This window comes from Pelophylax lessonae (genome assembly GCF_965119305.1).
Source record: "Pelophylax lessonae genome assembly, chromosome: 3".
Taxonomy (NCBI): Eukaryota; Metazoa; Chordata; class Amphibia; order Anura; family Ranidae; genus Pelophylax; species Pelophylax lessonae.
This window is the reverse complement of record NC_138770.1, coordinates 331,580,947-331,607,586: the sequence shown is the minus strand read 5'-3', so window position 1 is coordinate 331,607,586 and position 26,640 is coordinate 331,580,947.

The window sequence follows — 26,640 nt, the reverse complement described above, 5'->3', positions numbered from 1 at the left end:
ATGGAGGACATCGGCTATGAGGAAAGACTACAAGCACTGAACCTATTCTCTCTGGAGAAGAGATGATTGAGGGGGGATATGATATCAATGTACAAATACTGTACTGGCGACCCTAGCATAAGGAACAAACTATTCAGAGAAAGGGAATACAATAAGACACGTGGCCACTCACTAAAACTTGAGGAAAGGCGGTTTAACCTTAAAGTGCGTAAGGGGTTCTTCACTGTAAGAGCGGTAAGGATGTGGAATTCTCTTCCACAAGCAGTCGTATCAGCAGGGAGCATTGATAGTTTCAAAAAACTATTAGATGTACACCTTAAAGACCACAACATACAGGGGTACACAATGTACGGTTAAAAGCAAACACACACGCATCATGGGTTGAACTGGATGGACTTGTGTCTTTTTTCAACCTCACTAACTATGTAACTATGTAACTATGTAACTATGTAATTTTTAGTGGGGCTGCCATTGGGAAACATATGGTATCTAGGATACATAAAGATATTTACCTCAATGTAAGAGGAACAGGATCCAGATGTCAAAGCAAAACATAATTTTACTATGTACAAACTTGGAGAAAGTCAAAGGATGACTTATACCCATATTATACTGCATGTTACCAGTTGCTAAATATAAGAGAGTGCATAAAGATTAAGACTGGAAGGATTTGACCCCTTAATGACCAAACCCTATTTTGCGATTCGGCACTGCGTTACTTTAATGGACAATTGCGCGGTCGTGCGACGCTGTAACCAAACAAAATTTACGTCCTTTTTTTCCCAAAAATAGCGATTTCTTTTGGTGGTATGTGATCACCTCTGCAATTTTTATTTTTTGCGCTATAAACAAAAAAGAGCGACAATTTTGAAAAAAAAAAAATATTTATATTTTTCACATTCCCCTATATAACATTCCCAAAAAAAATTTAAAAATCAAATTTTTTTTTAACATTTTAGGCCAATTTGCCTTCTGCTACATATTTTTGGTAAAAAAATAGCTATAAGCATATTTTTATTGGTTTGCGCAAAAGTTATCGCGTCTACTAACTAAGGGAAAGATTTATATCATTTTTATGTTATTTTTTTTTACTAGTAATGGCGGCAATCCGAGATTTTTTGCTGGACAGATCAGACCCCTAACTGACATTTTTGACACTTTTGGGGGTACCAATGACATTACTACAGTAATCAGTGCTAAAAATATGCACTGTTACTCTATTAATTACACTGGCAAGGAAGGGGTTAACAGTATAGGTGATCAAGGGTGGCTTCTGAGATGACCGTAGATACATGGGATCCTATATAGACACACTGACCTGAAGATTTCTTCAGCATTCAGGACAGCTAGACAGGATAAGAGGTGGAGTGCAGTTGGTATCACTCCACATGGGACAGGGACTAGAGGAGGCGTTGGCTTATGTGGCTCTGCCTACTACAGCTCAAAATTTACACGTAATCCCTCTGCATTTTACTTTGTTTGATGTTTGGGATGGTGGGTCAGCAAGCCAGACCGCGAACTATCAGTCACCTGGCCATGATCTACTGCTTGCTGACCCCCACCCTAAAGTGTAGTACTTATGCCTAACCCAGCAAAAGTACTTATCTGCCTTTGTAGTGAGTCTTAAGTTTAGTGCTGTCCTAGTTGCGCCAATATGCTGTATTAAATCTCTATTGGGGTCCTGTTTCTGTGCCCGCTGCAAGGTCACAATTTCACCCTCTTGTTGCCTAATTGTTGCCTCCCGGTTATGCTTAGCTCTGGAAGCTATTTGAATTAGCTTGCCTCTGTTGGTAGCCTAGTGGGCCGCCCCAACCCGTGGAGGGGAAATCCCATCAGAAGCATTCTCACAGAAGAATTGATGCAGTTTAGTCTCCAGTTCTTTCAAAATTCTAGGATCATTCAACAAAGAGGCATTAAGTTGCCATGAGAATCCCTGGGGATTAGTCCATAATGCTGAAATGGAGCATTGAACTGGTAAGTGGTCAGACCATGGCATCATCCCAATAGAGGCCAGGTTAAAAAGGGGCAATAGGGGGAGAGGATGAACAGGTGGTCGGGGCGTGAGCAAGAGTGATGTACATGCAAATAGTACATGTACTGTAGTCCCTCAACGTTGGATTATGTTTTCCTTAAAGATCTATGAGGTCATATTGATGTGGTAGTTCAGCTAATTTGTGGCCCTATTTTATGATCGCCCTGGTCAGGTTCAATTTATCCAAAATATTATCCAAGGAAACATTACTATCACCCCCCCATGACAACATGACCCACCACGTGAGGCATTAGGGTTTGCAACATAATACGGAAAAAGCCGACTTGCCCAGTATTAAGTGCATAATAGGAGATCAATGTCACTGCATGTTCATTAGTTTGTCCTGCCACCAAGATATAGCGTCTCTCTTTATCCTGATTACTGCAGTAGATGTGAATGGGACTGATATTAAAATCTTGATCTTGAGGTGATCCAAAGGTGGTTGTGGAGGTGAGGAAACAATAGTGCTCCCCTCTCGATAATGACCGCACTCCTGGGAACTCGATACCCCTACAGGAGTAAAAGGCGTTACAATAATCAGCGGTATATTCTCATCAGATCAAGGGCATCTGTCTGTAACGTTCATGCGTTTTTGTTAATGGATGTATTTTCAGCTGCAGAATTATCACACTCAGTAGCCTTGTAGAGATACTGTTGAATAAACCTATCCAACTCTCAGGACTTCATCACGGTGTGCAGCCTGTTATGCAATATACATATACTCAATCAGATGTTTTAGTGGAGGGATAGAACATATGAGAATGTATAGATGGGAGACAGGTTGTATGGTGATTACTAGGAGTAATATTAGGAGAGTTGCAGGTGATGGTAAAGCAGATAGGTTCTGATGTCTAGTATAGTGCAGATGGTAAGAGGACACAGATGGAGTATACTTAGACAGAGTAACCTAGTGCAAGGATAGTTGAAGGTAGTCCCAAGAGCTAACAGTCTATGCAGATGGTATGGAATAGATAGATAGTCCTGGTAGTTGCAGTAGATGACAGTAGGAGATTGGTTAGTAAGGAATCCCCTGTGGGGTACTTATCACTTAGATAGGTTAGTAGTAACAATGTCCATAGATAGAGAGGTGATCCCGTAGCGAGATACGGATCAGCGGCGAGGTTCTGGCGTCAGTTCAGCAAAGGAAATGTCAGCAGCTCCGACTTCACAGGAGAAGGTGCTGTGAACATGTGGTTTGAACGAGCGATGAGTGAGAGAAAGCCGGCGATTGAAATAGCCGCTCATAGCGGCGCTCGGCAATGATGTCATCCGGTCTTAAAGGTATATGCGTCTCTTGTTACACAAGATGGGACGCAATTAGCAAAGGAGAAATATGGAACAAGGGTACCAGAGGTTCCAGAACATTACACTGTCTTAGTGACTCTGGGTATCCAGTTAGATCCACTCTCAAGGATACAGGGCAATACTCTCCAATAAATATCAAATTGCCGTCAAATAATATAAATGTTGGAAGATCCAGACCGTAGAGAGGAAAAAGAAGGGCTCACATAGTGAAGTATTGCTTCAAAATATCAGTTTTATTGAATAAGTAATGTACTCACATATGGGAAGTAAAAACGAGCATAAAAGACATTGGCAAAGACCACAAATTCCTAGTTCGCAGTAGACTTACGGAATGCGATGCATTCCAGCCCCCGGATGTGCGTTCCAACCAAAAAACGGAAATGGCATGGTGATGCTCTACGCGTTTTGCCAGAGTGATGTCATCAGGATCTGATTAGAATATACCCCTGATTATTGTAATGCCTTTTACCCCTGTAGGGGTATTGAGTTTCGGTGAGTGCGGTCATTATCGAGAGGGGAGCACTATTGTTTCTTCACCTGCACAACCACCTTTGGATCACCTCAAGATCTACCATTGTGGGACTCCATATATTTATTCACCTTATGGACTATTGTCAAATAGACACCTGGCCACCTTTGCACTAGTCACTTTATCTATTAATTTTGTGGATTAAATCAATTACTTCACCACTTACCACATATTATTTTGGTTGTTCATTTATTGTTGATTGGTATCATTATTGTTCACTTGATGAAAGATATTTTTTTACAGTGATTCACACACTGAGGTTACCTATTTGTGCACATTGTGTCCTTTGATTAAATTCCTTCTTCCTTTGATATTATTTATTATAGATGCTATACACTGCAATATAGCACGTATTGCACCTTGGCACTTTATACTTATTATTTATATATTTATGTTTACATTGACTATTGCCATTATTTATTGCACTATAGCACTTTTATGCATCTGACACTTTAATATTTAATTTATTGTTTACACATTTCTGTGGACACACTGACTTAGGCAGTGCCATTTCCCTCCTCTCCGCCTTTAATACACTATATATACCCCAATTGGGGTCATATTTAGGAGGTATGCTGCAGCCAAATAATTATCCTTAGCGCAGATTTTTTTCCTTTAATCCTAGCAGATAATTAGCCGCGAGACTGCTTTTACAAGCAGTGGGAGGGGACTGACCCCCCCCCCCACAGTTTTCTCTGGCTCTTCTGTCTCACCGGGCAAACCAAGACTGCAGCCGGTGGTTCCGTCAGCTGACCATAAAGCTTATTGGAGCACAGAAGGACTCCAATCATCTCTAGGGCCTAAGATACCGGAAGCTATGAGCTTGTTTATGAACATTTTATGACTTTGGTTTCACCAGATATAAACAGCACCATTGGGAAATTGGGAAAGCATCTTATTACACCAATCTTGATGCGGTCAGATGCTTTAAGGGCAGAGGAGAGATCTAGAGTCTAATAGACCCCATTTTTTTAAAAAAAAAGAGTACCTGTCACTGCTTATTGCTATCATAGGGCTTATTTAAATTCCCTGTGAAAACAATAAAAATTAATAAAAAAAAAAAAATGAAAGGGAAGTTGTCAAAATAAAATAAAAAAGCAAAATAAATAATAATTAAAAAAAATGAATTTAAGCACCCTTGTTCCCCCGTGTTTGCACGCAAAGGTGAACTCAAACATCAGTCTGATGTCATATGTAAACAGCAATTGCAGCATGCATGTGTGCATGGGAGGTATCGCAGTGAAAGTCAGATTGAGGGCAGTAATTCCTGCAGTAGACCTCCTCTGTAAATCTAAAGTGGTAACTGTAAAGGCTTTTAAAGGCTTTTAAAAATATATACGCAGTTTGTTGACGCTGCACGGGCATGCGCAGTTTTAAAGCATGTCATGTTTGGTATCTATGTACCATATTGCAAGAAATCAAAACCGCAGAGGTAATCAAATAACACCAAAAAGATTTATTTGTGGGAAAAAAGGGAAAAAATTTATTTTGGGTACAGCATTGCATGACTGTGCAATTACCAGTTAAAATCACGCAGTGACAAATTGAACAAAATGGCCTGGTCTTTAAGGGGTAAAACCTTCCGGTACAGAAGTGGTTAAAAAATAAACTATATTCAAATTTAAACTATAAATTACAAGACTAAAAAGTTTAATTCCATGCTAATCATTCCTTTATATTCCTGGGCCTATAGTACTTTGAGAACGACTGATCTATTGAATAACAATATCCCTAATGTATATCATAGCTATAACCATTTATTTCATACTGCATAAAGCTATTTCAGGCTTGTTGGTTATCATCAGTGCATCAGTGCAGCACATGGAAATAATGGGATTGATTTACGAAAGACAAATATACGGTTCACTTTTCAGGTGAATCAAGGGAATTTTTCGCCAGAGCTTTCTAAGTGTGGTAAAACTTTACTTTGCAAAGAATATAAGATTGCTTCAACATTTCAAACCCATGCATGTGTAGTACACTCTCCATCACTCTAAGCACTTGCTGCTATAGGGTATAGAGATTGCACTGTGCATGAACAAGTTTTCAACACAGAAGTGAGTTTGCTCTTGCGATTCTGGGAATAAGAGTCTAATGTTTTGAGCTTCCCATAACTTGGGCCGGATGCAGCTGATCACTTTGGAGGGAGTTGTTTTTTGGCAGGCTTTAGGGGTGTCAGGGCCTACTTGTAAAGCATTGAAAACTACAAATAGTTTTTCTTTCAATGATTTTTATTAGAGAATAACAAATTCAATTAACAGTTGAAATGATACATAAATGAAGACGATCTCGTAACAAGAAATTGTAGAAGAACATATTACATCATAGTCAAGCGGGCCTCTGGCAAACAATGCAGTTATCACACCAAGAGTTAAACCATGAGAAAAAAAAAAAAAAAAAGGGGCAAACCTTGCTACAAATATATCTCAGCAGAAGGTCACCATCTAGTAAGTGCGGGGGGGTTGCCCCCGAAACAGTAGGTCACCACTCCCGAGACACCCCAAAAGGGAGCACTCTGTGTCTCGGAGGCGGTGCTCCACCAATCAACTACGTAATCGTATAGTAACCCAAATAATCAACACAACAAAGGTGCACTACAGGAGGGTCGTATATCAACCAGCCCTAGGTGAATCTAGAAAAGTACCTGAACTACAGGATTCGAAAATATCTCAAGCCTAACCCAACTGAACCAGAAAAAGGGACTCCGGACCTTGTCCTAGAGGCCCTCACTGGAGAGATCGTCCACAGATTGTTATGAGTACCGTAGAACATACAATACAACAAAAAGTGAAAAGGGAGAAGGAAGAGAAAGGGGAAAAGAAACAGACAGGTTAGGAAGAGAGAAGGGAGAGAAAGCAAAGGGAGTCCAAGAAGTGAAGGAGGTTCCCGCGATCCAACTCCTGAAGACGCTGCGGAAACAGAGAACGATAATAAAAAAAAAAAAAAAAAAAAAAAAAAAAAATTTTTTGGAAAAGTAAGAAAGGTCCAGCCTCAGACCAGTGTCTGAGAATCATTAAATAGTCACATTAACGTGAACTGCCCAGGGTTCCCAGATCTTTTCAAATCTCTCTCTGGAATTGTCCAGAATACTAAACATCTTCTCCTGTGCCATTATCCATGAGATTTTACGCTTAGCCAATTGAAGTGAAACTGAGGGCAGTTTCCACTGCCTGGCTATCGTCATCTTGGCACCGAGGAAGATGTAGAAGATGAGGATCTGTGTGTGTTTAGGGACATTAGGAATGCGTTGGCTCAACAGGGCCTGAGCCGGGGACGGATGTACTGTGAGACCAGTAATCTGTCGGATTATATGATAAACCCGCCGCCAAAACGTCCTAAGTTTAGGGCATTCCCAGAAGATGTGGAGAATAGTGCCAGTCAGGCCACAATCACGAAAGCAGGTTGGAAGCGTGGAGGGAAAAATGGTGGCCAATCTAGCGGGTACCATGTACCATCTCATGAGAACCTTAAGGTTAGCTTCCATGAGACCGATGTTGTGAATACCCCTGAAAGAACGTCCAACGTTTGCGTGCCACTCAGAGAGGTCCCAATCTAGTTTGAGGTCCTGCTCCCATTTGAGCATGTAGGTAGGTTTGGTACTTGCGTCATTTAGAAGAGCATAGATGAGGGAGATTCCCCCTTTGACTTCAACAATATTGGCACACCACTGTTCATAGGGCGTTACCCGCAGGGGTTCAGTAAATTTGGACCTAAGTGAGTGGAGAAAGTGTGAGATTTGGGTCAGCCGGAATCTCTCGACAGGTGGCATCTTCAACTTCGTGGTACAATGAGAGAAAGTGATGGGACCCGAGCTATCTAAAAAGTGACCAATTCTGTACAGGCCTTTGTCAGTCCACCATTTAAATGCCGCTATGTTCTCACCAGGAGGAAAGGCCGGGTTATGGAAAATATGAGTGAGAGGAGCCCAGGGGGAAGTGACTTTGAATGATTTGTGTATTTTATCACAAATGGAAAAAGAATGCGAAAGGGAGGGGGCCATCACTGGAGGGCGGGAATGAGCAGGTCTCCAGAGCAGGTAATCAATTGTGTGTCGGGGGACCGCTTGACGTTCCATATAGTACCAATCAGGCTTCGCCCCCCTGGAATAGATGATGGAAAATTGGGCCAGTTGCGCTGCTTGATAATATTTCCAGAGGTCTGGAACTCCCAAGCCCCCCTGTTTCCTGGAGCGCAGGAGTGTGTGTCTATTGATCCTATGCCCCTTTCTTCCCCAGATAAACTTGAAAATATGCCCTTGCAATTTCAGGATGTGGGACTTCAGCACCGGGATTGGAAGCGATCGGAACGGATAGAGAATACGTGGCAGGAGAGTCATCTTAATCGCATTAATCCTGCCTAACCAGGAAATGTGACAACGGGACCAATCAGAGAGATCCTGTTTCAATTTTTGTATCAAGGGTGGGTAATTAGCTGAATAGAGTCCATCTATTGTGGGAGTCAATGAGACACCTAGGTATGGAATGGCATCCGAGTGCCAAGAAAAGGGAAAATGGTCTTTAAGGCGTTCCACCAATGGCTCAGGGAGGGTGACATTAAGTGCTAGAGATTTAGTCCTATTGACCCGCAAACCCGATGCCGCCCCGAAGGTGTCCAGGAGAGAAATTATATTGGGAAGGGATATCAGCGGTGAGGTTATGAAAAGCATTATGTCGTCCGCGAACAGTGCGCATTTGTGGGTCTCCGACCCGCATTGTAGGCCGTGAATATCTGGGTGAAGACGGATAGCCGTAGCTAGGGATTCCAAGGCTATGGCGAAAAGGAGTGGGGAGAGAGGACACCCCTGTCTCGTTCCTCTGCGGATTTGAATGTCGGCAGAGTAGTACCCCTGCATCCGGATTTGAGCCACCGGGTGGGAGTATAGGGCTTGGAGCGTAGTGAGAAAAGTGGGGCCGAAACCCCATTTTTCGAGAGTGCGCAAAAGAAATGGCCACGATAGGGAGTCGAAGGCCTTTTGCAAATCCAAGGAAAGTAGAAACCCAGACTGAGAAGGACCTCCGTCCCACCCAGAGTTCAGCAAAGAGATAGCATCTACCACCCTCCGTATCTGGTCAGGTCCCTGTCTACCCGGGATGAATCCCACTTGATCCTTATGAATGTACTGGGCAATAAAGCTGGATAAGCGGTTGGCAAAAATTTTTGTCATAATCTTAAGATCATTATTAATGAGAGAAATTGGTCTGTAATTGCCCACTTCTGAAGGATCTTTTCCTGGTTTGGGGATCACTGAAATGTAGGCTTTGTTAGAGGCTTCTTCTAGGCGAGCGCCGCCCCGGAGGGCATTGAAAAACCTGACCAGATAAGGAGATAGGACCGACGCAAATGTCTTATAATAAGTGTTGGAGAAGCCGTCGGGGCCCGGGGTGGAGTTGGGGCGGAGAGCCTTGATAACATCCAGCACCTCCTGTTCCTCAATAGGGGATTCCAAGATGGATCTATGTGAAGACGTGAGACAGGGGAGTGGCACATTGTCTAGAAAAGAATCAGGGTTGTCCCCCTTATGGGGGGAAGGAGCAGCATAAAGCCGCGAATAGAAGGAATGGAAGGCATCCATGATAGTATTAGGATTACTAGAAAGGACACCAGCGGGAGATTTTATTTTGGGCAGGGAAATCGCCCTAAACTTAGGGGAGAGTTTTGAAGCCAGTTTTGTCCCCAGTTTATCCCTAAATGCATAAGAGCGAGCTTCCTGCCAACGGAGACTTTTTTCCGCTCTGGAGGTAAGAGCCAGGTTAAGCGATAATTTAGTGGCATGTAATTCTGCCAGGGAAGTAGAAGTAGGAGAGCGCTTGTGAGCTTTACGGAGGCGAGTATACTCCGTCTCTAAACGAGTGATATCAATCTGCCTCTCCCTTTTGATTTTCGCCCCTAGCTGAATTAAGTAGCCCCGCAGTACTGCCTTATGGGCTCCCCAGAGGGTGGAAGGGGTAGTGTCAGGGAGATCGTTAAGAGCAAAGTAGTCGCGAAGTGTAGATTCTATCATGGCGCATCTAGCGGGGTCACTCAGAATAGATTCGTTAATTCTCCACGGGGAGGGGCCCCCGTGGTGAAGGGAGCATGAGAGCTGCAGGGTGACCATAGAATGGTCCGACCATGGGACATCCCTGATTTTAGACTTCCGGGCAGATGGAATGTCTGTTGTGGGGATGAAGATATGGTCAATGCGTGCCAGCGTATTGTGGGGGGCAGAAAAATGGGTATAATCTCGGGAAGAAGGGTTCAATTCGCGCCATATATCTATAAGGCCCAGCGCGTGAAGCGATCTGGCCACTCGAAGGCTTTGTTTAGAGGGTCCGCGAAGTTTGCCACTAGAGGATGCAGATTTATCTAAGGAGCAGTCGAGTGCCAGGTTAGAGTCCCCCCCAATGACAACGCGTCGCTCTAAATGGGGAGAGAGAAGGAGAAGCATCTCAGAAAGGAATTTCGCTTGCCCCTTGTTAGGGGCATAGTAGGAGACAAACGTGTACAAAACATTGTGGATGTGGCCTTTGACGAGAATGTAGCGACCTTGTGGGTCCCGAACGGTGTGAAGGTGCATGAAGGGAAGAGATTCCCACACGGACACGGACACTTTACTGTATGTTCGGGTAAAAATCCATGTTCGGTCGTTTTATTTCCGGGTTTTGCATGCTTTGGCGCTCTTTTCATGGCGGGCTTTCAACAGCCAATCAACAATCGTTTAACTGGTGTGCCTTAAGCCATCCCAGCCATGCCTGCAAATGTCTCAGTAGCTGTGATTGGCCGTCTGAAGCATGTGACCAAGTCTTTATAAGTTCGAGGCAGCCGCAGCGGCGTCATTATGCTGCTTAGATTCAGGGACAGAGCACACATCAACGTGCTGGCTGCTGATTAGGGAAAGATAGGCAGGAAAAAAACATTTGTGTCCGGATAGAATTGAGGGACAGGTCGGAGTGTTTAGGCAGGGCGAGTTGTAGGCATTTTAGGGATAGAGTCTGCTGAATTATAGGGTCAGTGTCTTCTACAAACTACAATCGATATTGCTGTGTGGGGGGTGGGGTGAATCTGCACTCAATCCTGATCTACGATCTCTTCTCAATCCTGTTAGGGACAGAGTCTGCTGAATTTTAGGGAAACTGTGTTCTACAAACTACAATCGATATTGCTGTGTGGTGTGGGATTGGAGATAGGCAGGTGTCAGTGATCCACATCCATTTTTCTGTGTGTGAGCTGCAGTGAACACAATCTTTTTGGGCTGCAGTGAACACAATCTTTTTGGGCTGCAGTGAACACAATCTTTTTGGGGTGCAGTGAACAAAATCTTTTTGGGGTGCAGTGAACACAATCCTTTTTGGTGTGCAGTGAACACAATCTTTGTGGGGTGCAGTGAACAAAATCCTTTGTGGGGTGCAGTGAACACAATCTTTTTGGGGTGCAGTGAACAAAATCCTTTTTGGGGTGCAGTGAACAACATCCTTTTTGGGGTGCAGTGAACACAATCTTTTTGGGGTGCAGTGAACAAAATCCTTTGTGGGGTGCAGTGAACACAATCTTTTTGGGGTGGAGTGAACAACATCCTTTTTGGGGTGCAGTGAACAAAATCCTTTTTGGGGTGCAGTGAACAAAATCATTTTTGGGGTGCAGTGAACACAATCTTTTTGGGGTGCAGTGAACACAATCTTTGTGGGGTGCAGTGAACACAATCTTTTTGGGGTGGAGTGAACAACATCCTTTTTGGGGTGCAGTGAACAACATCCTTTTTGGGGTGCAGTGAACACAATCTTTTTGGGGTGCAGTGAACACAATCTTTGTGGGGTACAGTGAACAGAATCTTTGTGGGGTGCAGTGAACACAATCTTTGGGGGGTACAGTGAACACAGTCTTTGTGAGGTGCAGTGAACACAATCTTTGTGGGGTGCAGTGAACACAATCATTGTGGGGTGCAGTGAACTCAATCTTTGTGGGGTACAGTGAACACAATCTCATACTTCTGAAGGTTTGAGGGTGCTGCCTGTTCCATACTCCCCCTACTCCTCATCTAGCCTTTTAGGGGTACAAACAATAGTAATTGGGGCCTAGTGTGGTTGTGTACGTGTGATATACATACACTTTTTTGGGATCATATTTTCTATTCCGCTATTTAATCAAAAACCTTTGGGGATCAGTTAAATTGGGGGATAGTCTGTGTTGGTACGTGTGAGAGAGATCCACCTTTCCAAGTTGTTGGGGTTCATCTCATACTTCTGAAGGTTTGAGGGTGCTGCCTGTTCCATACTCCCCCTACTCCTAGCCTTTTAGGGGTACAAACAATAGTAATTGGGGCCTAGTGTGGTTGTGTACGTGTGATATACATACACTTTTTTGGGATCATATTTTCTATTCCGCTATTTAATCAAAAACCTTTGGGGATCAGTTAAATTGGGGGATAGTCTGTGTTGGTACGTGTGAGAGAGATCCACCTTTCCAAGTTGTTGGGGTTCATCTCATACTTCTGAAGGTTTGAGGGTGCTGCCTGTTCCATACTCCCCCTACTCCTAGCCTTTTAGGGGTACAAACAATAGTAATTGGGGCCTAGTGTGGTTGTGTACGTGTGATATACATACACTTTTTTGGGATCATATTTTCTATTCCGCTATTTAATCAAAAACCTTTGGGGATCAGTTAAATTGGGGGATAGTCTGTGTTGGTACGTGTGAGAGAGATCCACCTTTCCAAGTTGTTGGGGTTCATCTCATACTTCTGAAGGTTTGAGGGTGCTGCCTGTTCCATACTCCCCCCTACTCCTAGCCTTTTAGGGGTACAAACAATAGTAATTGGGGCCTAGTGTGGTTGTGTACGTGTGATATACATACACTTTTTTGGGATCATATTTTCTATTCCGCTATTTAATCAAAAACCTTTGGGGATCAGTTAAATTGGGGGATAGTCTGTGTTGGTACGTGTGAGAGAGATCCACCTTTCCAAGTTGTTGGGGTTCATCTCATACTTCTGAAGGTTTGAGGGTGCTGCCTGTTCCATACTCCCCCTACTCCTAGCCTTTTAGGGGTACAAACAATAGTAATTGGGGCCTAGTGTGGTTGTGTACGTGTGATATACATACACTTTTTTGGGATCATATTTTCTATTCCGCTATTTAATCAAAAACCTTTGGGGATCAGTTAAATTGGGGGATAGTCTGTGTTGGTACGTGTGAGAGAGATCCACCTTTCCAAGTTGTTGGGGTTCATCTCATACTTCTGAAGGTTTGAGGGTGCTGCCTGTTCCATACTCCCCCCTACTCCTAGCCTTTTAGGGGTACAAACAATAGTAATTGGGGCCTAGTGTGGTTGTGTACGTGTGATATACATACACTTTTTTGGGATCATATTTTCTATTCCGCTATTTAATCAAAAACCTTTGGGGATCAGTTAAATTGGGGGATAGTCTGTGTTGGTACGTGTGAGAGAGATCCACCTTTCCAAGTTGTTGGGGTTCATCTCATACTTCTGAAGGTTTGAGGGTGCTGCCTGTTCCATACTCCCCCTACTCCTAGCCTTTTAGGGGTACAAACAATAGTAATTGGGGCCTAGTGTGGTTGTGTACGTGTGATATACATACACTTTTTTGGGATCATATTTTCTATTCCGCTATTTAATCAAAAACCTTTGGGGATCAGTTAAATTGGGGGATAGTCTGTGTTGGTACGTGTGAGAGAGATCCACCTTTCCAAGTTGTTGGGGTTCATCTCATACTTCTGAAGGTTTGAGGGTGCTGCCTGTTCCATACTCCCCCTACTCCTCATCTAGCCTTTTAGGGGTACAAACAATAGTAATTGGGGCCCAGTGTGGTTGTGTACGTGTGATATACATACACTTTTTTGGGATCATATTTTCTATTCCGCTATTTAATCAAAAACCTTTGGGGATCAGTTAAATTGGGGGATAGTCTGTGTCGGTACGTGTGAGAGAGATCCACCTTTCCAAGTTGTTGGGGTTCATCTCATACTTCTGAAGGTTTGAGGGTGCTGCCTGTTCCATACCCCCCCTACTCCTCATCTAGCCTTTTAGGGGTACAAACAATAGTAATTGGGGCCTAGTGTGGTTGTGTACGTGCGAGATACATACACTTTTTTTGATCATATTTCCTATTCCGCTATTCAATAAAAACCTTTGAGGATCAATTGAATTGCGGGATAGTCTGTGTCGGTACGTGTGAGAGAGATCCACCTTTCCAAGTTGTTGGGGTTCATCTCATACTTCTGAAGGTTTGAGGGTGCTGCCTGTTCCATACTCCCCCTACTCCTCATCTAGCCTTTTAGGGGTACAAACAATAGTAATTGGGGCCTAGTGTGGTTGTGTACGTGTGATATACATACACTTTTTTTGGATCATATTTTCTATTCCGCTATTTAATCAAAAACCTTTGGGGATCAGTTAAATTGGGGGATAGTCTGTGTTGGTACGTGTGAGAGAGATCCACCTTTCCAAGTTGTTGGGGTTCATCTCATACTTCTGAAGGTTTGAGGGTGCTGCCTGTTCCATACTCCCCCTACTCCTCATCTAGCCTTTTAGGGGTACAAACAATAGTAATTGGGGCCCAGTGTGGTTGTGTACGTGTGATATACATACACTTTTTTGGGATCATATTTTCTATTCCGCTATTTAATCAAAAACCTTTGGGGATCAGTTAAATTGGGGGATAGTCTGTGTCGGTACGTGTGAGAGAGATCCACCTTTCCAAGTTGTTGGGGTTCATCTCATACTTCTGAAGGTTTGAGGGTGCTGCCTGTTCCATACCCCCCCTACTCCTCATCTAGCCTTTTAGGGGTACAAACAATAGTAATTGGGGCCTAGTGTGGTTGTGTACGTGCGAGATACATACACTTTTTTTGATCATATTTCCTATTCCGCTATTCAATAAAAACCTTTGAGGATCAATTGAATTGCGGGATAGTCTGTGTCGGTACGTGTGAGAGAGATCCACCTTTCCAAGTTGTTGGGGTTCATCTCATACTTCTGAAGGTTTGAGGGTGCTGCCTGTTCCATACTCCCCCTACTCCTCATCTAGCCTTTTAGGGGTACAAACAATAGTAATTGGGGCCCAGTGTGGTTGTGTACGTGTGATATACATACACTTTTTTTGGATCATATTTTCTATTCCGCTATTTAATTTAACTGGGCCTCCATGCGAGACCTGTGTGCCTTGTTGCGCTGTTTTGAGTACTCCACCAACATGGCCAGTGGCAATGACGCCGTTCTCAGCTTAACTATCCCACTTCTATGCCTCCTTGAAAAAACAATTCGGGCGATGATGGAAGAGGATGTGGCACAGGATGAGGAGGAGGAGGAGGATGAAGAGGTAACATTTCCAAGGCTTTCAGGGCAGTCATTCGCAAGGGGCTCCGAGGGTGGGTTCCTGCACACGCAAACGCCAGGGACGCAATTGTCCAGCAGGGGCACAGTTCTGGAGGATGAGGAGGATGAGGAGGAGGAGGAGCTGGAGGAGGAGATGGAACCATGTTCACAGCAGGGTGGCACCCAGGCCAGCTCATGGCCATCACTGGTGCGTGGCTGGGGGGATACAGAGGACACGGACGATACACCTCCCACAGAGGACAGCCTTTCGTTGCCTCTGGGCAGCCTGGCACACATGAGCGATTACATGCTGCAGTGTCTCCACAACGACCGCCGAGTTGCCCACATTCTAACTTGTGCTGATTACTGGGTGGCCACGCTGCTGGATCCCCGTTACAAGGACAACGTACCGTCCTTAATTCACTCACTGGAGCGCGATCGCAAGATGCGCGAGTACAAGCGCACGCTGGTAGACGCCATGCTGCTGGCATTCCCATCTGACAGCGGGGCCACAGTGGAAGCACAAGGCAGAGGAGGAGGAGGAGGAGGTCGCCAACGCAACCAGGGCACCGCCAGCACCTCAGAAGGCAGGGTTAGCATGGCCGAAATGTGGAAAAGCTTTGTCAGCACGCCACAACAAACAGCAGCACCAGCAGCTCAGATGGAACGTCTTAGCAGGAGGCAGCATTTTACCAACATGGTGGAGCAGTATGTGTGCACACGCCTACATGTAGTGAATGACGGGTCTGCCCCCTTCAACTTCTGGGTCTCCAAATTGGGCACATGGCTTGAGCTTGCCCTTTACGCCTTGGAGGTGCTGGCGTGCCCTGCAGCCAGTGTATTATCTGAACGGGTATTTAGCACGGCTGGGGGCGTTATAACAGACAAGCGCAGCCGCCTGTCCAGAGACAATGTGGACAAGCTCACGTTCATTAAAATGAACCAGGCATGGATCCCACGGGACTTTTCCGTACCTTATGCAGAATAGCAATGGATACCGACCTTACCCACCCATTGTTCCATTTTTGCTCTTTCTCACTCTTTTGGGGTGTACCCTCATTTAAAATTTTTGAAAAGAAGCAGTGTTGGCTACCTCGTCCTCCTCCTCAGGGCCAGATTAATGTAGGGGCTATTGGAGCTGCAGCTCCAGGCCCCTACCTTTTATATAGGCCCCGGGTTGGCCATATTCACTGTTACCGCTCTTCTGTCACTTGTAAACACAGAAGTCTGGCTTCTATGCTCGCTTCCCCAGGCAGCACCCTCAGAACCTCCCCACACAGTGTGAAGGCCGGACAAGGAGGGACAGTTGGCGATGCATGGATGTGTTTATGGGCTTCAGAGACAGCATCCCATGTTGAATTAGGCATGCATGGCTGCACCCTTCCTCCTCTGGGTGCATGGCAAGGCACGGCCCTTAAGGCCCTTCAAAATCCTCAGCACCAAGCCCATGATGCTGTTAATCCGGCCCTGGTCCTCCTCCACCGCCGCTTCCACCTACACCGCCCATAGGTGTGCGCAGCCTATTGCATTAAGGTGTGCACCCCAAAGTTGAAATACACATGCATGTGTTTGCCAGCAGGGAGAGTAATGTATCGGGGCCATGTACCTGTAGGCAAGGAGAAATAGAGCAGAGCCGGTCCCAGGGAGATCTTTCCCATCTCCTCACTGGCAATGCTATGTGCCCTAGGTGATTAGGGTGTGCCCAGGCACACCCAGCACACCCTGTGCGCACGCCTATGTCACCGCCACATCCACCACCACCTCAACCTCCCTCCTACTCCATATGGGCCTCGTCCTTCAGAGATGAAGAAGAACATTGTTTTATTTTTCTGTTTTTTTTTTGTTGTTTTAAGTTATTTCCCTATCCACATTTGTTTGCAGAGCACTTGCCATGCTCTTAATTACGTTTTGCTGCCATTTGCAGCACTCTAGCCCTTTCCTTTGGTGTTTTAGAGCCATTTTAGTGCCTTTAAAGTTCGGGTCCCCATTGACTTCAATGGGGTTCGGTGTCCGGGAAAAGTTCGGTAAAAGTCCGGGACACGGACCCGGACTTTTTTTTAAAGTTCGGCCGAACCCGTCGAACACGGACATCTAGGTGTTCGCTCAACCCTAGTGGAGAGTAGTGGGAAACAGGAAGTGGAGGGGTACTTGGAGGAGGAAGGAAGCTAGGGATCGTACGGCAAATAAGTAAGCAGTCAATAATGAACAATAGTCCCGGCTAAAAAAAAAAAAAAAAAGTATGGTCAATTAGGGCACAAAGTATGAAAGGGAATGTTTGCTGGAAAAGAGACAAATTAACAATCCAAAAACAGACCCGAAAAGGGGGCCAAAAAGAAAGGGAAAAAAGAAAAAAAGTAAAAAAAATTTGTATCGGGAGGTAGGGATCAGCAGGGACCCCGTTCAGGCGAAGAAGGATGAACTTCGACGACCGATGAAAGAAGATTCCTGAAGACCAGCGAGGACATCAGGGAGTCTGGACATCACGGTGGCGCTTCGTCTGTTGCTGGTTCCATACTGAGGACAAAGGGCTGATCGGTGGGGGACGCTTGGAAGATTCCCTCCTGGAGGTGGACGGTACAGGAGAAGGGTCTCTTGTGATAATACCCAGTCGTAGGAGCAGGCCTTCACCCTCCTGGAAGTTGGAGAAGCCATGAGTCTTATTCTGAAATTGGAAATTCAACCTGAAGGGGAAGGACCACCAATACTTCAGTGATCTAGAAGCAAGCACCTGCGTGAGCGGCTTCAAAGCTCTGCGGCGCTGAATAGTGAGGGGAGAGAGGTCCGCAAAGAGTTGAATCTTGTGGCCTTGGATGGAGAGATCCTCTCTACCCCTACTCTTTTTCATGAGCTCTTCCTTGACTCCGTAAAAATGCGTCTTGACGATAACATCCCTGGGGAGGCCATCTGTGCGGGGAGGTTGGAGGGCTCTGTGTGCCCGATCGAGTTCCAAGCGATGATCAGAAATATCCGGGATAATATCTTTAATAAAGGATTTGATAGTGGCAGGAATGTCCGTGATGATCTCAGGGATCCCCCTGACCCTGAAATTCAAGCGTCTGCTTCTGTTTTCAAGATCATCCAGTTTACTGAGTGCTGTGTCCAGCTGATCTTGTATAGTCTGGATGCAAGCAGTATTTTGATTGGCCCGTGCGACCGTTTGATCCAAGGTGTTCTCGATCGCTTCAATCCGGGTGCCAATGTTCTGGAGTTCCGCTTTAATGGAGCCCGTGATCTGTGAGGCATTTTGAGCAAGGCCAGTGGCCAGCATTTCTGAGAACTTAGCCATTAAGAGTGAGAGATCAGGGAAATGTCCTAGAGAGTGGGGGCCCAGCTGGTGTGGTGAAGCCAGGGCCTCAGGTGGATGCAGCCCCTGGATCCCTGGGGCTTGTTCCAGGGTCCTGCTGAGGAGAGATTCTGTAGAGGCCGGTGAGGCAAGTGCGGGCTGTGGGAGGTATGCGGGGGTCGCTGGGGAGGACCAGGGATCTGGGGAAGCTGAGGGGGTGTCCATATTGAAAGAAAGAGCGTCTCCTACCTCCCTCTGGCTGTGATCCTCTGAGGGGAGGAAAGGTGCGGTCGCCATCTTGGCCGGGTCCCGCTCTGGAGAGGAGAAGTGCAGGCGGCGGGAAACCTCTTTCCGGCAACCCGCTGACATCCAAGGGGGGGCCGCTGGAGGAGGAGGGAGCTGACGGTACAGAGTGCGGGGTGTAGTGCGCTCCGATGCCGGCGCTGGGGTCCTTTACAGACCGAAGAGGCGCGGAGCTCCGGGCTAAGCTGCCATATCGGAGCAGCCGCGCATGCGCACCCTACAAATAGTTTTTAACACACTAGATAGCAGAGTGTTTTTATTAGAAAAGGAACTTTACTTTTAACAAGAAAGTATAACTAGACAGATCATGGTAAAGTGAGCTCTTCCTATTTCCCTATAATGAGGAATAAGCCATTTATTTTTGGATTTGTGATGGAAGTTAGACTTGTATATACCTTCTATTAAAAAAAGCATGCACACTAGTTTAGAGAACTTGTTATTTTCTTTTAGCTCGCCTCACCATAACCTATCTGGTATACTTTCTTATTGTCCTTCCAAGCTCTGCTCCATAAACGTCTTTGGGGTTGATTTACCAAAGGGAAATATATTGTTTACTTTGCAAAGCATTTTTTAAAATACCAGGATCCTTAAGCCACATAGTGCATTTTAGTGATAAGGTATACTTAGTCTTTAAGTCAGGAAGCATGAAAGACAAAGTAGCTGGGACAAACGCGCTGTGAATAAATAGCTTCATTCGGTAGGCAATAAGAGTTACAAACCTAAAAGCATTTTGTAAGTGTTGACTATTCTGCAAATATGTTATGTTCTTTTTCTAAAGATTGTATATTGTACTTTTCCACCTGCTTTGCAGGGTCTATAGAATGTATGGATTCTAGTCAATTGAGACAATATGAGGAACTAGACTTGCAGTTTATGCTTTTAACCTTTGCTGAAGGCATTGGATTATCAGCATCATGACATAACAAATCACATTTTTTGCAAATTCTGGCACTAACTATACAAAATAGAATATTGTTATGATATTAGATTGAATGATAAAATGCTGTTTAAGCCCTAAAATGGTAGCGTAGTAAAACACATTGATAATTGTCAGAGACATTCTGGCAACCTAACCTAAAATATATTTGTTGTAGATCTTTCAAGCATTAGGCATTGAAAAATGTTGATGTGAAAATGTATATTGACAGCTGGTAAGACATTAAAACAAAAAAAAAAAAAAAAAAAGTATACATGAAATGTGTCAAGCGAGGACTGGTTTTAACTGCTTTTCTACTATAAAGCTCAGAAGAAAACTTTTATCCACAGTATAGTCAAAAGAAAGAAAATTAATTCTCTTGCTAAAGTGTTTACTTGAAATCTTGTCAGAAGCGTTAAAAAAGGAATGAACTCTAAAGAAAACATTTCACTGAGCCATTATTAATAGCTATAGTATTCTTCAATCTTCATAGTCTCTTTAAATGTACATCTTTGGTCTTCAGAGATGTTCACATTTAAATTTCATTCACTAGTAGGGTTGAGCGAACACGGACTGTATATTCGTGTTTGTACCGAATAATTGGATTTTTGTTACCCGAACACGGACCCGAAAACTTTACTGTATGTTCGGGTAAAAATCCGTGTTCGGTCATTTTATTTCCGGATTTTGTATGCATCATAGGGGTGACCCCTGAAGAAGCCACGTGACGCGGAAGTGGCGTAACGCGTAGGGACGTTCGGACCGGAAGTGACGCACATCGCGGAAGTGAGGACTGCGATCCCACTCCGACGCTATCCTGTTTGCGCCTTGTTTATTCAGCTAATGTGAGTGGTTTTAATTATACTTAATAAAAATACCCGTTATACATACATACTTGCACCATTTTGAGTATTCTGCTTTGAGATCCATTGGGACCGTGGGGATTCTGGAGAGGGAGAGTGAGCCACGTCACCCGCAGCAGCCCAGACATCTGACCCCAGTGGATCACGGTATAAAATTGGAGAGGAGCCCCCAGGATTACTGATAAGGCTTTTACCCTTAGTACTGAAGGTGAGCGGTTAGAGCACCTAGAGGGGATAAGGAGAAGCACCCCACTATTGTCAACACGGTGTTTGGTGAAGGAGTTGCACCTATGGATATATTTTTTTCACTTGAATACCTATTTTAATTATCTGGACTTTATTTACACCCAGACTGTTATATATTTAGTTGTGAAGCACTGAGGACACTTTGCTTTGTATATATATGCACCTGAGCACTTTATTGGTCACTAGAGCATTTTGAACACATGAAGTATTTTTTAAAGTATTGCACTAATATTTAGTACGTTTATTATGAATATGGATCTATTTTGTATGATTTAGTTTCCTTCTATATTTATTGTGATAGGCACACACACCTGGTTAAATTTATTTATTTATTTATACACCTCCCAGAAGCGCAGTACCCCCCACCTATTTATAAATTGTGGCATAGTCTGTACTAATCTAGTTAAAAATGACACTTAAAGGGGAATTTTTTTTTTCCCCTCCATAGCCTGCAGCAGAGCTGAATGATATAAGACACTGCTGTTCACATGTGCTATTGATAAATCACACCAATTTTATATCATATTTTCTATTCCGCTATTCAATAAAAACCTTTGGGTATAAACAATTAAATTGCGGGATAGTCTGTGTTGGTACGTGTGAGATACACCTTTCCAATTTTTGGGGTTCATCTCATACTTCTGAAGATTTGAGGGTGCTGCCTGTTCCATACTCCTCCTACTCCTCATCCTGCCTTTGGGGGTACAAAAAATAGTAATCGGGGCCTAGTGTGGTTGTGTACGTGTGAGATACATACACTTTTTTTGATAATATTTTCTATTCCGCTATTCAATAAAAACCTTTGGGTATAAACAATTAAATTGCGGGATAGTCTGTGTTGGTACGTGTGAGATACACCTTTCCAATTTTTGGGGTTCATCTCATACTTCTGAAGATTTGAGGGTGCTGCCTGTTCCGTACTCCTCCTACTCCTCATCCTGCCTTTGGGGGTACAAAAAATAGTAATTGGGGCCTAGTCTGGTTGTGTACGTGTGAGATACATACACTTTTTTTGATAATATTTTCTATTCCGCTATTCAATAAAAACCTTTGGGTATAAACAATTAAATTGCGGGATAGTCTGTGTCGGTACGTGTGACCTTTTGATATCATATTTTCTATTCCGCTATTTAATCAAAACCTTTGGGTATAAACAATTAAATTGCTGGATAGTCTGTGTTGGTACGTGTGAGATACACCTTTCCAATTTTTGGGGTGCATCTCATACTTCTGAAGATTTGAGGGTGCTGCCTGTTCCGTACTCCTCCTACTCCTCATCCTGCCTTTGGGGGTACAAAACATAGTAATTGGGGCCTAGTCTGGTTCTGTACGTGTGAGATACATACACTTTTTCTGATAATAATTTCTATTACGCTATTTAATCTACACTTTTGGGTAAAAACAATTAAATTGCGGGATAGTCTGTGTCGGTACGTGTGACCTTTTGATATCATATTTTCTATTCCGCTATTTAATCAAAACCTTTGGGTATAAACAATTAAATTGCGGTATAGTCTGTGTCGGTACGTGTGAGATACACCTTTCCAATTTTTGGGGCGCATCTCATACTGCCGAGGATTTGAGGGTGCTTCAGTCTGCCTCCTGCCTGTTCCGAACTCCTCCTACTCCTCATCCTGCCTTTAGGGTACAAAAAATTGGGGCCTAGATTGTGTTTGTACGTGTGAGATACACCGTTTTTGTAAAATTTGTCCTATTCCGCTATTCAATATACACCCTGTTTGAGTGTAAAAAATTAAATTGCGGGATAGTCTGTATCGGTACATGTGAGATACACCTTTTTAAATTTGTTTGGCGCATCTCCTTCTACCGCCGAGGATTGCAGGGCGCTTCAGTTTGCCTCCTGTTCCCAACTCCTCCTACTCCTCTTCCTCATCCTGCCTTTAGTGTACAAAAAATTGTAATTGGGGCCTAGTCTGTGTTTGTACGTGTGAGATACACCGTATTATAACATTTTTCCTATTCCGCTATTCAATATACACCCTTTTGGAGTGTAAGAAAATTAAATTACGGCATAGTCTGTATCGGTACGTGTGAGATACACCTTTTAAATTTGTTTGGCGCATCTCCTTCCACCGCCAAGGATTGCAGGGCGCTTCAGTTTGCCTCCTGTTCCCAACTCCTCCTACTCCTCTTCCTCATCCTCCCTTTAGGGTACAAAAAATTTTAATCGGGGCCTAGTCTGTGTTTGTACGTGTGAGATACACCGTTTTTTATCCTTTTTCCTATTCCGCTATTCAATATACACCCTTTTGGGTAAAAAACATTAAATTGCGGCATAGTTTGCATATTTGACTGTGAGATACACCCGTGCGATACTGTTGTTGTTTTGTTCCACTATTCAATAAACACCTTTCTAGGGCAAGATCATAAATTTCAGAAATATGAGGAGACCGTCAAATAGGGGCCGTGGCCTGGGTCGTGGTGCTGCTGGTAGAGCTCCTGTTGCAAGGAGAGGACGTGATCGATCTGTGCCAGCTACACGCACAAGTGAAACACCTTCCTCAAGTGTGAGTAGGCGACAGAACCTGCAGCAGTATTTGGTAGGGGATAATGCGCCTCTAGACGTGATGAGGCCTGAAGAAGTACAGGCGATAGTAGATTGGGTTGCTGACAGTGCCTCCAGTTGCTTCACATTGTCTCCCACCCAGTCTACTGCAGAAAGGTCAGAGTTGGCACCTGCAGCCAATGTCCAACCGTCTTTCACCTCACCCCCTTGGAAATCAGGCAAGCAGTCTGAGCCCCAAGCCATACAGCAGTCTCTTCTTCTTTTTGATGATTCTGTCAGTAGGGTTTCCCAGGGCCATCCACCTAGCCCTGCCCCAGAAGTGGAAGAGATTGAGTGCAGGGATGCCCAACCACTTATTTCTCAAGATGAGTACATGCAAGGACCATCACAGCACGTCTCCGATGATGACGAAACGCAGGTGCCAACTGCTGTGGCGTTCAGAATTGTGGAGACCGACAAGGAGGACAGGGGTGAAGACTGGGTGGAAGATGATGTGGAGGACGATGAGGTCCTCGACCCCACATGGAATGAAGGTCATGCAGGTGACCTGAGTAGTTTGGAGGAAGAGGTGGTGGTCGCACAGAGCAACCAGCACAGCAGAAGAGGGAGCAGGGTGCAGAAGCGGAGCGGCCGTGCCCTAGACACTACGCCTGCTACTGCCCAACGCAGCAAGGGAACGAGCGCACCAAAGGAGTTCTCTAGCGTGGAAGTTCTTTAGAAAATGTGCTGATGACAGGACACGAGTGGTTTGCACCCTGTGCAATCAGAGCCTGAAGTGAGGCATAAACCTTCTCAACCTGAGCACAACCTGCATGATCAGGCATCTAAGTGCAAAGCACGAGCTGCAGTGGAGTAGACGCCTTCAAAACCAAGAAACGTCTCTGGCTCATCCTGCTTCCTCTTCTGCTGCAGTCTTGGCCGCTCCAGCCACATCTGTAGTGATACCGGCACCTGCCACCCTGCAAACAGATGATCTGTCAGCAACACCACCACCTGGGTCACCAACCATCTCCACAATGTCCCGTGGAAGCGTTCAGCTTTCCATCTCCCAAACACTTGAGAGGAAGAGGAAGTACCCCCCTACCCACCCGCGATCCCTGGCCCTGAATGCCAGCATTTCAAAATTCTTGGCCTTTGAAATGCTGTCATTCCATCTGGTGGAGACGCACAGTTTTAAAAACCTTACGTCGGTGGCTGTCCCACAGTACGTCGTGCCCAGCCGCCACTACTTTTCCAGGCAAGCCATCCCTTCCCTGCACAACCAAGTGGGGGAAAAAATCAGGTGTGCACTGCGCAATGCCATCTGTGCCAAGGTCCACCTAACTACCAATACGTGGACCAGTAAGCACGGTCAGGGGCGTTATATCTCCCTAACGGCACACTGGGTAAATGTAGTGGCAGATGGACCTGAGGCGGATAGCAATTTGGCGCATGTCCTTCCACCACCGAGGATTGCAGGGCGCTTCAGTTTTCCTCCTGTTCCTAACTCCTCCTACTCCGCTTCCTCATCCTCTACCGCCTCCTCATCCGGACAGCGTAACACCTTCACCACCAACTTCAGCACGGCCAGGGGTAAACGACAGCAGGCAGTTTTAAAACTTGCCTGTTTGGGGGAAAAACCACACACCACGCAGGAGTTGTGGAGGAGCATGGAACAGCAGACAAATGAGTGGTTGCTGCCAGCGAGCCTCAAGCCCGGCCTGGTGGTGTGCGATAACGGGCGAAATCTCATAGCAGCTCTGGGCCTAGCCGGTTTGACGCACATCCCTTGCCTGGCACATGTGCTGAATTTGGTGGTGCAGAGGTTCCTTAAAAACTACCCCGATATGTCAGAGCTGCTGCAGAAAGTGCGGGCCGTCTGTGCGCACTTTCGGCATTCTCACCCTGCTGCTGCTCGCCTGTCAGCGCTGCAGCGTAACTTCGGCCTTCCCGCTCACCGCCTCATATGTGACGTGCCCACAAGGTGGAACTCCACCTTGCACATGCTGGAAAGACTGTGCGAGCAGCAGCAGGCTATAGTGGAGTTTCAGCTGCAGCATGCACGCGTGAGTCGCTCTGCGGAACAGCACCACTTCACCACCAATAACTGGGCCTCCATGCGAGACCTGTGTGCCTTGTTGCGCTGTTTTGAGTACTCCACCAACATGGCCAGTGCCGATGACGCCGTTGTCAGCTTAACTATCCCACTTCTATGCCTCCTTGAAAAAACAATTCGATGATTGTTGAAAAATGATGGAAGAGGATGTGGCACAGGATGAGGAGGAGGAGGAGGAGGAGGAGGAGGATGAAGAGGTAACATTTCCAAGGCTTTCAGGGCAGTCATTCACAAGGGGTTCCGAGGGTGGGTTCCTGCACACACAAATGCCAGGGACACAATTGTCCAGCAGGGGCACAGTTCTGGAGGATGAGGAGGAGGAGCTGGAGGAGGAGATGGAACCATGTTCACAGCAGGGTGGCACCCAGGCCAGCTCATGGCCATCACTGGTGCGTGGCTGGGGGGATACAGAGGACACAGACGATACACCTCCCACAGAGGACAGCCTTTCGTTGAATCTGGGCAGCCTGGCACACATGAGCGATTACATGCTGCAGTGTCTCCACAACAACCGCCAAGTTGCCCACATTCTAACTTGTGCTGATTAATGGGTGGCCACGCTGCTGGATCCCCGTTACAAGGACAACGTACTGTCCTTAATTCACTCACTGGAGCGCGATCGCAAGATGCGCGAGTACAAGTGCACGCTGGTAGACACGATGCTGCTGGCATTCCCACCTGACAGCGGGGCCACAGTGGAAGCACAAGGCAGAGGAGGAGGAGGAGGAGGAGGAGGAAGAGGTCGCCAACGCAACCAGGGCACTGCCAGCACCTCAGAAGGCAGGGTTAGCATGGCCGAAATGTGGAAAAGCTTTGTCAGCACGCCACAACAAACAGCAGCACCAGCAGCTCATATGGAACGTCTTAGCAGGAGGCAGCATTTCACCAACATGGTGGAGCAGTATGTGTGCACACGCCTAGACGTACTGAATGACGGGTCTGCCCCCTTCAACTTCTGGGTCTCCAAGTTGGGCACATGGCCTGAGCTTGCCCTTTATGCCTTGGAGGTGCTGGTGTGCCCTGCAGCTAGTGTATTATCTGAACGGGTATTTAGCACTGCTGGGGGCGTTATCACAGACAAGCGCAGCCGCCTGTCCAGAGACAATGTGGACAAGCTCACGTTCATTAAAATGAACCAGGCATGGATCCCACGGGACTTTTCCGTACCTTGTGCAGAATAACGATGGATACCGACCTTACCCAGCCATTGTTCTATTTTTGCTCTTTATCAC